Genomic DNA, 10,477 nt, shown 5'->3' on the forward strand with positions numbered 1-10,477 from the left:
GAGAGATCTTCAACACATAGAAAAACATGCATATTTGAAGAGCTATATGCTTGTGTATATGTGCATGGAAAAGACCTGTGGGATACTTACCAAGTTGTTGATACTACTTTTCTGTGGGAAAAAGAGTGAGATTGAGAGAGAGTGTAAAGAATTATTATTTTTACTTTAATATTTATAAATTGACCATTTTACATTAAACATGCACTCATTGTTTTGTATTTCATAAATACATTTAAAAGACTTCATTTGAAAGAAGACTTTTAATTCTCAAATTAAATTGCAGTTTACTGTTTGTAGACTAATGTGTGTGTGTGTGTGTATGTGTGTGTCTCTGTGTTTGTGTATGTGTGTGTGTATTCTTAATAGCTTAAAACTGAGTTGTTAAGAAAATATTTAAATAATTATTTAAAAGCTTGAAATCTTTTCAAAGCAAAATTTCCTTGTCACTCTAGAATTTTCTAATTCCATAAAGAAAAATTTTCAATATGAACTGAGTCAGGAATGTAGAAGAGTGATTACAGTGGACTCATGTTAATTGAAAAATTTTGAATTCACTTTAATAAGGTAAGTACATGTTGGAAAGTCACTTCTTTGGGAGAATGAGGTGTGGAAAGAGAAATAGTTCAGAAGATGGTATGAATGACATGTGAGTGTCTTAACACTTTTGCACAGTCAGTTTAAGTCCAGTTCTTCATGGCTATTAATTGTCTTGAACTGTTGAGTCAAAGGAGCTGAGAGGATCAGATATCTTTTCTAACTGAGCAGTATATGTTGACTGTAGAGATGCTAAGTGGCACTAGCACAATCCTCTTCTTTAGTGATTGCAGTTTGGTACCAGCAAGCAGTCTCAGCCCTAATCCAAGGAAAATACACATTAACTGCCACACCACAGACAGTATACCCTGTTTCCCCGAAAATAAGACAGTGTCTTATATTAATATTTTTCTCCCTAAGTTGCAATAGGTCTTATTTTCAGGGCATGTCTTATCTTTCCATGCACTAGGTCTTACTTTCGGGAAAACACGGTAGCACAAAATGGAAGTCAGTGTGGATTTTGAATGATATTATATTTGGGGGGGGGTGGTGTTTTGTTTTTTAAATATGTTTTATTGATTTTAGAGGGGAAAGGAGAGGAAGAGAGAGATATCAACACCAAACCAATGATGAGAGAGAATCATTGATTGGCTGCCTGTTGCATGCCCCACACTGGGGATTGAGCACAACCTAGGCATGAGCCCTGACTCAGAATAGAACCATGATCTCCTAGTTCATAGGTTTATGCTCAACCACCGAGCCATGCTGGCCAGGCTAATGATATCATTGTTGAGAGTCCTTTGATCAGCCAGAGTGAAAATCCTGAAGAACCAAAGAAGAACAATTACTTAATAAATTTGTTTTCTCAGATGGGAATCTAAAGAAAAAAATATTATGGTATCTGTGTTTTTTATTTCTTAATACCTTTTTTATTAACAACTTATTCAGCAGTTATTTTATTAATAAGTTTTATTTTTTAAATGGTATTACTATAAAGAGGATACATGTATTTTTTATGAACCAATTTCTGCATCTCTTCTATGTTTGGAGAAGGACTAAATTATAAGTATACTAGAAACCAGGTGCACAAAATTCATGCATGGAGTGGGGGGGGGGGTGTCCCCTCAGCCCAGCCTGCACCCTCTCACAATCCTGGACTGCTGGCTCCTAATTGCTCATCTGTCTGCCTGCCTGGTTGCACCTAACTGTCTCCCCTGCTGGCCTGGTCACCCCAACTGCCCCTCCTGCCATCCTGGTCACCCCCAACTTCCTCCCTGCCAGCCTGGTCTTCCCAATTGCCCCCCTTTTCTGGCCTGGTTGCCCCTCATAGCCCCCCTGTCGGCCTGGTCACCCCACGCAACCTGCATGTTTAGTCGTTTGGTCATCCCTCACTAACCACCCTGCCAGCCTGGTCATAGGCAGCCATCTTGTGAGGGAGTTATGGTCAATTTGCATATTACCTCTTGACTTATAGGATGGGACATAATATGATACCAGCATGATGGGGGAATTATTGCCTTAACTTCCAGGCATTGAAAGAAACAAACTTATCTTCAAGAGCAGGCAACCTTTGAAGATCTACATGCTCAGTATCCACATGATTGCCACACGGCTGCTGTAGAACCATCATCCATGTGTGGTCTGAGTGATTCCCACCAGTAAAGTAGTGTTAGAATAATTTCCATCTTTTGTTTGGTATCTTCATAACCAGCATAAACATGTACTGCATTTATTAACTTTGCTGTTTACAAGGTGGGGATGGGGTGGGGTGGGGGTTGAGAATGAGAGAAAGAGCATGCTGGTGATCATAAGGCAGTAGTGGGAAAGTTAAAATTGCCTCCAAAAATCCAAGAAACCCACATCTGCTTATTGGACTATTTTAATCAAATTTTTATCAACATTATGGTACATGGTATGAAAGAAAAGTCTTGAGCAAAATTCTTGTGATTTTATTCACTATTTGAAATAGAAATTACATACAAGAGCTACCGCAAACACCCAAAAGTCACCCAATGCAATCTAATTTGGGCCAACTTCATGACCAGACATGATGGAGAAGTCAAACTTATGCAAGACTCCTGCTATTTAATCACTATTTCAAATGGAAATGATACTTAATATTTATTACAAATAACAAAAAATATTTGATGAAAATAAGATAAGAGAATTTAAATGTGAATTTCTAAAGCTGATTTGGTTCTTATTAAAGGAAGAGAGAAAAGAAAGCAGTTACTTACAAAAGTCACACAGCTTGTAAATGAAGAGGTCAGGTACAAATGCTATGGGTTGAAACAATTCTTTTTTAGTACTGGGGAAAAGAAAGTTATGATAAAGGTGTTACTCCTGTTATGCTAACCTGTATCACATTAACAATTGAATATAATTCATTACTGGTATAGAACCTGAAATTAGCATGCAAACTACGGTGTGAAAGAACACTTTTGGACTATGAATCACACATCTCTGAAAATAACATCATACAAATTCAATTTAATAAATGTTTTATAATGATATAAACTTTTAAAAAATATATTCTTAACCTTGTGAGACAATGTGCATAAAACATAACTGTCAGTCTGAGTTATATCCATTTCCTCTAATATTTTTAAAGCTTTTTATGGCTTTTAAATTCAGCTTTAATCTCCATTGAGTAAAATATTAACAGTATTTTTTAAGGTCAGAAGAAAGAAGAGTTACTGTAAACACCTTTCGCTTCATCTCCTACATGACCCTCAGTCTTTGATATGTCCCTAAATGCACCAAGTGAATCTGGAATTCACAATGGAAGATTGTGGCAAAAATACTGAGATTATTTGACACTCCTTCAGTGAACCTGTTTTCTAGCAAAACTTCCAGAGAACACAGCCTGTTTTACAAAAGCAACAGTAATAAATATGATTCAAGGAAAATACCCTGAACCTCTCCACTGTAGAAACAAACTCCCACCTATAGTAAACACTGATTCTTTGATAACCCTAAACACAGGGTTAAGATGTAGTTACAGAGAAAAGTTATACACAGGTTTCTGCTTCATAAAGTATTCCATCTAGACCTCAAAATAAGTAAACTGCTGGGTGTTTGTGTGTGTCTGTTTTAGCAAAATAAATTAGGAAAATACAACTGTTAAAATCATATATATATATATATATATATATATATATATAAATTAAATTTTACCATCTGTTTTTCATTTATGCTCAATTAATCATTTTTAAAAATATAAGTTCACTTCCAGCAAAGGAGGTTTTTAAAATGAGAATTTAAGATTTTATATTTGCAACACAGTGAAAGTGGTAAAAGTGGTTTAGTCAGCAAGTATGACCTGACCTAATATAGTTGTCTTTACTTGAACTTCAAGACAATCCACTGCATTATTTTTTTCATGTAAATTTAAAATGATAATTAAATAAGCATTTGTACCAGATACCTACCTCAGAACAAAAGATTCACACAGGGTGAGAGTAAAGAGATAGAAGAAATTTTCCCATACAAATGGGAATGAAAAAAAAAGATGAGGTAATAATACTCATATCTGACAAAATAGATTTCAAAAAGAAGGCCATCACAAGGGATCAATACAATAAGAGGATATAACCCTGGTCAACATATATGAAGGAGCACCAAAATCTCTTTCTTTCTTTCTTTCTTTCTTTCTTTCTTTCTTTCTTTCTTTCTTTCTTTCTTTCTTTCTTTCTTTCTCTCTCTCTCTCTCTCTCTCTCTCTCTCTCTATATATATATATATATATATATATATATATATATATATATTGTATATATATATATATATATAATATTCTGAAGGACTTTAAGGGAGAGATAGACAGCAATACAGTCATAGTAGGGAACTCTAATACCCCACTGACTTCCCTGAATAGATTTTGAGACAAAAAGTCAACAAGGAAACAGTGACTCTAAAGGATACACTGGATCAGATAGATTTTTAAAAAATATATATTTTATTGATTTTGTACAGAGAGGAAGGGAGAGAGATAGAGAGTTAGAAACATCGATGAGAGAGAGTCATCAATCAGCTGCCTCTTGCACACCCCTTACTGGGGATCTGCCCGCAACCAAGGTATATGCTCTTGACCGGAATCGAACCTGGGACCCCTAAGTCCCCAAGCTGACGCTCTATCCATTGAGCCAAACCGGTCCCAGCTGGATCAGATAGATTTAATTGACATTTATAGAACATTTCACCATAAAGCTGCAGAATATTCATTCTTCTCAAAGATTGACAACATAATAGAATACAAAACTAGTCTTTACAAGTTCAAGAACATTGAAATCATATCAACCATCTTCTCAGATCACAGTGGAATAAAATTAGAAATCAACTACAGTAAAAGACCTGAAAACATTAAAACACATGGAGTCTATTGTAAATAGGATGTTATTAAACAATGAATGGGTTACCAATGAGATCAAGAACAAAATAAAAAACTTTCTGGAAACAAATGAAAATGAAGACACAACAAATAAAAATATCTAGGACACAACAAAAGCAGTCCTAATAGCACTACAAGCCTACCTCAAAGAGCAAGAAAAATTAATATAAACTATTTAACACTACAACTTAAAGAACTAGGCCAGAGTAAGTAGAGGGAAGGAAATACCAGAGTAATTGAAGGAAGGAAATAATAAAGATTAGAGCAGAAATAAAGGATGTAGAGACTAAAAATCAATACCAAAAATCAATAAAACCAAGAGATGGTTCTTTGAAAAATAAAAATAAAAATAAAATTAATGAACTATTAGCCAGACTCATCAAGAAACAAAGAGTACCAAAATACATAAAATTAGACACAAAAGTGGAGAAGTAAAAACTGACATCAGAAAAATAAAAGCAATTGTAAGAAAATACTATGAGTATCTATATGCCAACAAGCTGGACAATGAGGATAAATTGAACAAATTGCTAGAAAAATACAATCTTCCAAAACTGAATTAGGAAGAATCAGAAAACATGAATAGGTCAAAAACAACTGACTAAATAGATTCAGTAATAATAATAATAATAATAAACCCCCAGCAGACAAAAGCTCTGGTCCAAGTGGCTTCAGAGGGGAGTTTTACCAAACATTCAAAGAAGAACTAACACCTAATTATCCTCAAACTATGCAAAAAATTCAAGATGAAAGAATATTTCCAAGCTCTTTTTGTGAGGCCAGCATTGTCCTAATCCCAAAACCAGATAAAGGAACTAAACAGAAAGAGAATTACAGACCAATTTTCCTGATGAATATAGATGCTAAAACTCTCAACAAAATTTTAGCAAATAAAAAAAATTCTTTTAGCAAATCAGATCCAGCAATATATTAAAAAGATCATACACTATAACCAAGTGGGATTTATTCCAGGGATGTAAGGCTGATAAAATATTTGCAAATCAGCTGAAACCAGTTTGGCTCAATAGATAGAGCATCGGCCTGCAGACTAAAAGGTCCTAGGTTCTATTCCGGTCAAGGGCATGTACCTTGATTGGGGGGATGTGCAAGAGGCAGCTGATCAATGATTCTCTCTCATCAATGTTTCTAACTCTCTATCTCTTTCCCTTCCTCTCTGTAAAAAATCAATAAAATATATTAAAAATATATATTTGCAAATCACATAAATAAATTGAAAGACAAAAACCACATGATCATATCAATAGACACAGAAAAAGCATTAAATAAAATCCAACACCCTTTTTGAAAAAAATTCTCAGCCTAGTTGAAACAGGGGGATATAATAAAGGCCATATGTTACAAACTGATAGACAATATCATCATCAGTGTGCAAAAACTAAAACCATTTCCCCTAAGAGCAAGAACAAGAAATGAATGTCCACTTTCACCACTGTATTCAACACTAGAGGCCTGGTACATGACATTTGTGCACTGGGAAAGAAAGGGTTTCTTTCGCCTGGCATGTGCCCTTTCACAGACTGGGAGCCCTAGGGGAATGAATGTCTGACTGACTGGGAGTGAGCCTAAGTCATAAGCGTACATCCTTTGCACTGCTGTGGAGGTGGGCCATGGCACTCACCAGCCATTAGCCTGGCTTGTAGCTGAATGGCACTCCTCCTGTGGGAGCACACTGAACAACAGGGACATCTTCTTAATTGAGCATCTGAGGCCTGGTGGTCAGTGCGTGTCATAGAGACCAGTCATTGATTTGTATATTACCATCCTATCTAATAAAAGAGTAATATGCAGATTGACCATCACTCCAACACACAAGATCAAGATAACTGCCCCATGTGGTCAAAAATCCTTCCCCCATGTGGACACAAGATGGCCATCATAATATGGCCAGTAGGGAAGGGCAGTTAGGGGTAAGTAAGGAGGTAAGTTGGGGTAAAACAGACTGGCAGGGGAGCAGTTAGACATCAATCAGGATTGCTGTGTCTATTCAGGGTCTTTTTATTTAATTTTATTCCAGATGAATTATTGGAGAGTTTGTTCCAGTTTTTTCAAATATGTTATTGGTATTTTAATGGGGATTGCATTGAGTCTATAGATTGCTTTTGGGTAGTATGTACATTTTAATGATGTTGATTCTACAAATCCATGAACATGGTATATTCTTCCATTCATTCATGTCTTCTTCTATCTCTTTTTTCAATGTCTTGTAGTTCTCTTATGTCATTAGTTAAGTTTACTCCTAGGTATCTTAGTTATTTTGGTGTGATGGTAAATAGGATTTTTTTTTTTTTAGTTTCTTTTTCTGTGAGTTCATTATTAGTGTATTGTTGTAAGCCACCCATTACCTTCACTAGCACAGAAATTTGGACTAGGAACCCAGTATGCTGGTTAACCTTTCAGAGCCAAAATCCACTGTCTAGTTGAGACAAAGAGAGCTGAAGGAACTTCCACCTTTTAGTCTTATGTAAATCCTCTCTGATTGTCTATTATTGGAATTGCCTGCCTAAGGGCTATGGGTGTATCCCACAATCTGAATAAAAGGGATAGCAAGGCTGAGCAGGGTGCAGTCCTTCCCCTTGAGTTGGGCTCCTGCCTAGCCCCCAATATTTCCAAATTAATATTTTTTTTTCTTCGCCAAACATTTTATTCCCTGAGGACCCACTCCCCAATCTGCTCTGCTGCCTGAGGTGCCCGCCACCAACCAACACCTGTGAGGTCCAAGACCCAGACATTTGTCAAGGCCAGCAGGATTGGGGTTCACCAGTTCGCTTAGATCTCCCTAATCAGAAAGACACTCTGGGTTGGGGGGGCCAGTCCTGCATCCCAAGAGCTCAGGGCCACTCCAGGATCTGAACCTCCTCCTTCTCAGGGCACTGCAGTGAGTGTCTGTGTGGCCTTGGGTCCAGGGAAGACCCCTCTGGTCCCAGTACTGTTTCCGGAGTTCTTGGGGATCTCAGGTGTGGGGCCTGGGGCAGCAGCCTTTCTCCTCTGGCCAGTATTTCTGCCACCAGAGCACTTAATTCCACAGGCAGGGAGGGGGCAGTCCCATTCGTGGCCGCTCTGACCCCTCCCACCATCTGAGGGTCCAAGCTGGAAAATGCTTCTCCCTTCAGCTGCACGTGACCTTGGAAATCAATTCCCAATTGGCAGTGAACCATGGCCCAACTCACCCATGATTAACCACTGCGGACTCACTACCAAGGAGAGGCTGACACTCTTTAGGGGCCGGCCCATGACCAAGGTTGGGGCTGGGATGTGGGATTTTGACTCAAAGGGGCTGGAAGCAGCAGCAGCAGCAGCAGCTGGGACCCTGGCCAACGTGCCTCTGCCAGTAGCTGCCATGGAAAGAGATGGTCCCTCCAGTGAGAGTCTAGGAAGGAGGATAAAGCTGGTCTAAGCAGTCCTGGGCGAGTTTTGAAGGATGCGTAGGAATTTGCCACAAACCTCTTCACCCATCAGCCCTGGCCAGGGTGGCTCAGTGAGGTGAGCACTGTCCCATGTTCAGTTTGATTCCTGGTCAGGACACACGCTGGGTTTCGGGCTCAATCCCCAGTGGGGGCACACAGGAACCAGCTAATCAATGTTTTTTTCTCTCTCTCTCCCTCTCCTTTTCTCTGTTTCTCCCCAAAATAAATAAAAATGTATATATATATATATATATATATATATATATATATATATATATATATACATTTATATATATAAAGCAAACAAACAAAACTACTGTATTCACTGGTCAAACCCTCGCTGGCACTTCCCTACGGCCTGGGAGGACAAAGGTCTGTCTCTTCCTGGGAAGAGAATGGGACCCCCTTCTGCGGAGTGGGGATGGGAGCCCGGGGACTGGGCCCTGACATCTCAGTAGACCTGCGTGCGCCCGCCGCAGGTGGGGTTGGCCTGGCTCAGCGCGTCCCACATGAGCTGCATCTCGTAGGGCAGAAAGCGGTGCACCAGCAGCAGCTCCCGGTAGAAGCAGGGGTCGAAGGAGGACAGGCGCTTGGAGGGCGCCCAGATGCCGGCCTTGCGGATGCCGTCGTGGGAGGCGGCTGGAGGCCCGCGTGCTGCAGGCACATGCCCAGGAAGACATCGTCGATAGGGAAGAGGTCCAGGGCGCGGGTGGCGCTGCGCAGGGCTGCGGCCGTGAAGCGGGACTGCAGGAAGCCGCCTCCGCCGAAGTAGGGCGGGTAGCGCTCCTCCTGAGTCACCACCTTGGGCACGTAGTACTTGTTCTAGGAGACCCAGATGGGCCCCACGTTCCGGATCAGTTGCCCCGCGAAGAGGTGGCGGTGGGGGTCGTGGCCCTGCAGGTAGGAGACCATATTGTCCGTGTGTGCGAAGACGTCGTTGTCCCCGTTGAGGAGGAAGCTGGCGTTGGTGCACCGGGTCTCCTGCCACTGGAGGAAGAGCACCTGCTTGAGCGTGAGGTTGAAGAAGGAGTTGTGGAAACCCCACTGCAGGATGTCGCTGTGGACCCGGGACTCCATGGCCCGCAGCTGGTTGACCTTGCGGGCCTCCCTGGGCTCGGCGGCGGCGGTGCCCACCAGGAAGAGGCGGCGCAGCAGGGCGCCCCGCACCTCGCGCTCGCGGCCCCACGTGCGGCGCACCAGCTCGCGGCGCTCGTAGTTGCTGGGCGAGGACTTGATGACCAGCAGCAGGAAGGCATGCGGCGTACACTTGCCCGGCGGCGGCGGCGGCGGGTCCTGCAGCAGCGGGAAGTCGCGGCAGTGCCGGTGCAGCAGGAAGTCCCGGATGTGCAGCGGCTGCCCAGGGAAGTCGGGGAGCTTGGCCTTCGAGGCGTTGGCCCTGCAGGGCGCGGGCGGGGGCTGGCGCGGGGCGGGCGGAGGGCGCCAGGTCCCGGGCCCAGGGGTGCCCAGCGGCCCTGCCAGGCTCCCGCAGGGGCTGGGCGGCGCAGTGTGCAGACTGAGGAGGAGGAAGAGGAGCGAGCAGGACCGTCTCTGTCCACAAGGACCGGAAACACCTCCTCATGGTCTCCAGGTTTGGAGTCTGTCCAGGGGGACCCACAGGGTGGCTCCTGGGGGAGAATACCATTCACAGAAGGTCCTGGATGGGCCAAGCGCCTTTCTTTCCTGAGACACCTGCGGGCCCCAGCACCCCCAGACTGGGGCCAGCCTCCGAGCCCGGTCCTCTGGGCTCCTCTCCCCCCGCTCCTCTCCGCTGCCGACCAGAGGAAGAGTTTCATCTGGGCCCAAATTAATATTTTCTAGTCTCTTTCATTTGCATGTGGAACCTGAACCCTGAACCACATGGGATATGCTGGGTACACTCGCATCTGGCACTTTCTACGTGGGACTTCTGGAGGGGATGATCTTTCACCTAGAGCGAAGAAAGAAAGATTTCACTGAAAAGGTGAGAATGGTTACACTGAAAAGATGGGAAAGAATTCACAGTATAGGTGAGGGAAATTCACCTCACACAAAGCCCATGATCAGCTGCAGAAGTTTTGATCTATGAGTAGGGTGGGAATGTCTTTTTCAGCCAGGCTATTGGGAAAGAATTAGGTTATAAAGTAAACTAA

The 10,477-nt window shown here is 42.1% G+C and overlaps 1 pseudogene across 1 annotated transcript; it reads right to left on the reverse strand.

Moving 5' to 3' along the window:
- Positions 1-8,799: 8,799 nt before the first annotated feature.
- Positions 8,800-10,114, reverse strand: LOC311618261 (N-acetyllactosaminide beta-1,3-N-acetylglucosaminyltransferase 3-like; annotated as a pseudogene). Its single transcript has one exon. The product of its transcript is annotated as an N-acetyllactosaminide beta-1,3-N-acetylglucosaminyltransferase 3-like (transcript).
- Positions 10,115-10,477: the final 363 nt, after the last annotated feature.

Source organism: Pipistrellus hanaki (assembly GCF_964339955.1).
Source record: "Pipistrellus hanaki genome assembly, chromosome: 2".
Classification (NCBI taxonomy): domain Eukaryota; kingdom Metazoa; phylum Chordata; class Mammalia; order Chiroptera; family Vespertilionidae; genus Pipistrellus; species Pipistrellus hanaki.